Source organism: Pituophis catenifer, unplaced genomic scaffold (assembly GCF_029215685.1).
Source record: "Pituophis catenifer annectens isolate HBS135680 unplaced genomic scaffold, rPitCat1.0.hap2 SCAF_5, whole genome shotgun sequence".
NCBI lineage: Eukaryota > Metazoa > Chordata > Lepidosauria > Squamata > Colubridae > Pituophis > Pituophis catenifer.
In genome coordinates, this window is record NW_027256885.1 from 56,229,530 (window position 1) to 56,233,403 (window position 3,874).

Consider the following 3,874-nt stretch of genomic DNA (forward strand, 5'->3'; position numbering starts at 1 on the left):
TAGCTATTTTGCTGCTCTTATTGCATCATCAGATAATCGCCCGGCCGCCCTGTTTAGGGTGACCCGCTCCCTGCTCCACCAGGAAGCGCGGGAGGACCCCTTGGAGGGTAGAGCCGAGGATTTTGTTCAATATCTGTATGACAAAATCACTCAGATTCGGGAAGATCTGGACTCCGACTGGGTAGTCTCAGGGGGAGGGACTGGGGCAGGTCTTGAGAATGTTATCTGGGATGAGTTTGATCCTGTGACCCCTGAGGACGTGGACAGGATTCTGGGTAGACTGAACGCGACCACTTGTTTATTGGACCTGTGTCCCTCCTGGTTAGTGCTGGCTTCTCGGGAGGTGACACGAGGCTGGTTCCAGGGGATTATAAATGCCTCGTTGGGTGAGGGTGTCTTTCCTGCCACCTTGAAAGAGGCGGTGGTGAGGCCTCTCGTCAAGAAGCCTTCAAGAAGCGAGGCCTCCCCTCAAGAAGCCTTCCCTGGACCCGGCAATGTTGGTAAATTATCGTCCGGTCTCCAACCTTCGTTCTGTGGCGAAGGTTGTTGAGAGTGTGGTTGCGCAACAGCTCCCCCAGCACCTGGATGAAACGACATATCTGGATCCGTTCCAGTCGGGCTTCAGGCCCGGGTACAGCACGGAAACGGCATTGGTCATGTTGGTTGATGATCTCTGGAGGGCTCGGGACAGGGGGTGCTCCTCTGTCCTGGTCCTGTTAGATCTCTCAGCGGCTTTTGATACCATCGACCATGGTATCATGCTGCACCGGTTGGAAGAGTTAGGGGTGGGAGGCACTGTGTTGCGGTGGTTCTCCTCCTTTCTCTCTGACCGGTCACAGTCTGTGTTGACAGGGGGACAGAGGTCGACCCCGAGGCCCCTCATATGTGGGGTGCCGCAAGGGTCGGTCCTCTCGCCTCTCCTGTTCAACATTTATGTGAAGCCGCTGGGCGAGATCATCCGTGGTTTCGGGGTGTAGTACCATCAGTACGCTGACGACACCCAGCTGTACATCTCCACCCTGGATCACCCCAACGATGCCCTTGAAGTGATGCCCCAGTGCCTGGAGGCCGTACGGATCTGGATGGGGAGGAACAGGCTCAGGCTCAACCCCTCCAAGACCGAGTGGCTGTGGTTTCCGACGTCCCGATATAGTCAGTTGACGCCATCACTGACTATTGGGGGCGAATCATTGGCCCCCACAGAGAGGGCTCGCAACTTGGGCGTCCTCCTGGATTCACGGCTGTCTTTAGAAGAGCACTTGACGGCCGTGACCGGGAGGATTTTTCATCAGGTTCGCCTGATTCGCCAGTTGCGTCCCTTTCTGGATCGGGACTCCTTACACACAGTCACTCATGCCCTCGTCACCTCCCGCCTGGACTATTGCAATGCTCTCTACATGGGGCTCCCCTTGAGGAGCACCCGGAGGCTCCAACTGGCGCAGAGTGCGGCCACGCGGGTGGTAATGGGAGCGACATGGCGCTCCCATGTAACACCTCTCCTGCGCGAGCTGCACTGGCTCCCGGTGGTCTTCCGGGTGCGCTTCAAGGTTTTGGTTACCACCTTTAAAGCACTCCATGGCTTAGGACCTGGTTATCTACGGGACCACCTACTACCACCAATAGCCTCCCACCGGCCAGTACGCTCTCATAGAGAGGGACTCCTTCGGGTGCCGTCAGCCAAACAGTGTCGACTGGCGGCCCCTAGGGGGAGAGCCTTTTCTGTGGGGGCACCTACCATCTGGAATGAGCTCCTCCCGGAGATACAGAGGATCCCGGATCTGCGCACCTTCCACCGCGCTGTGAAGACCTTTTTATTCCATCAGGCGGGCTTGGCCTAATCTCTTCCCTTTTTTAAATATGTAAATTTTAATCTGTTTTTAAATTATTGGGGTGTTTTAATCTGTCTGGGCCAAAATGATTTAATTTGATTTTATCTGGTTTTTAAATTTTTTGTATCTATGTATTTTATTGTTTGGCTGTTCACCACCCTGAGTCCTTCGGGAGTAGGGCGGTATACAAATCAAATAAACTAAACTAAACTAAACTATTAGGAGTAAATCCCACTGAAAGGGAGTAGCCTTACTGCCAAGTAAACATGCATAGGCTTTACGTAGTTGAGAGATAGGGTATCGATTAGTATCAGGTGTATTATAGAGAGAAATGAGAACTTCTGTAACAATAGATGCTTTGTGCCTAGACCAGGTGTGTGTGTGTGTGTGTGTGTGTGTGTGTGTGTGTGTGGAGAGAGAGAGAGAGAGAGAGAGAGAGAGAGAGAGAGAGAGAGAGAGAGAGAGAGAGAGAGAGAAACTCTGTGCTATTATTTTTAATTGTTCCATTATTTATCATGTACAGTATTAATATTTTACACTGTCCCTACTCCTAGAATGATTTTACTGCCTTTCTTTTGCCCAGGGCTACCACATATTTTTCAGGGATTTACATGCATTCAATGTCTATAGTCCAGAGCATAAATATGTGTGTGTTTATTTTGTACATCAGGTTGCGTAAGTCCACCTTAATATGCTATTCCTGGTATGTGATGTTTTGTATACATACAGAGAAAGAAGCACTCTTATGATCTTTGACTTTTAGGCTTGCTGTCAAACATCAGCCATAATACTAATGACTGTTTTGAACAATATGCAGGTTGTATTACACGAATGGCTATTTTATATGTGAAATTATGACTGAAATATTTCTGTACCTATATTGGTTCTCACTGTCAGGAAGTTTCTCCTTAGTTTTAGGTTGTTCTCTCTTTGTTCAGTTTCCATCCATTGCTTCTTGTTTTGCCTTCTGGTGCTTTGGAAAAGACATTGCCCCCCCTTCTTTGTGGCAGCCCCTTAAAAGCCTGTTGCTTATCACACTCTTGGGCAAAGCATGTGAGCCATTTCCTCCTTTCAGTTGGCCACACCCACCCAGTTACATGACCATCAAGCCACGCCCACTGTCACATGACCATCAAGCCACACCCACAGAACCGGTAGTAAAAAAATGTAGAACCCACCCCTGATATGTAGTATTATATATTGCAAGTTTTTTCCCATTTTCGGGTCTAATATTCCTAATAACAGCTCTGGTTTAAGTTCTATCTTTTGTTGCGTAATTTCTTCCAGCCATCTCTTAATTTTACACCAGAATTTTTTTTACTTTGGGGCATGTCTACCACATATGGTAGTATGTTCCTAATTTATGGCTGCATCTCCAACATTTGGAAGATAAATTTGGAAACATTTTGGCCAATCTCACTGGGGCCAAATGCCATCTATAAAACATTTTGTAAAGATTTTCTTTGTATGCTACTGCTATCGTAAATTTGTAATTCCTTTCCCATAATTTATCCTATTGTTCTAATTCTATATTGTGTCCAAAATTTCTGGCCCAACTAATCATTGTTTCTTTTAATGTCTCTTCTTCCATTTTATATCTTAAAAGAAAATTGTAAATTTTCATAATCATTTTTTTCCCCATTCCTTGTAGTAATTTATCCATTTCCAATTGTTCCTCATAGATACCATATTGTTCCCGGTCTTTTTTAAATCTTGTTTTAATTTGTAGATAGGGCCACCATTCCATATTTATTTCTTGCATTTTCAAATCCTGATCCTTTAGTTCTCCTTTTTCATCTAGTTTTTACTCAAATCTGTAGTATTTGGATCAGGGTGGATAAAAATCAATGATTTTTTTTAAAAAATAAAAAAAAATCAGATTTTTTTTATTTAAATCTTTTTTTTTTATTTAAATCGGATTTTTTTAAATAAAATGCTTTTTGAGGAAAATATATTACCATCCAAAGCTTATTCCATCATGAAATAAAGATTAGTTTTTTAATTATGTAGAATAAGGCTGTATATGTTTAATTTTTTTGGTAAAT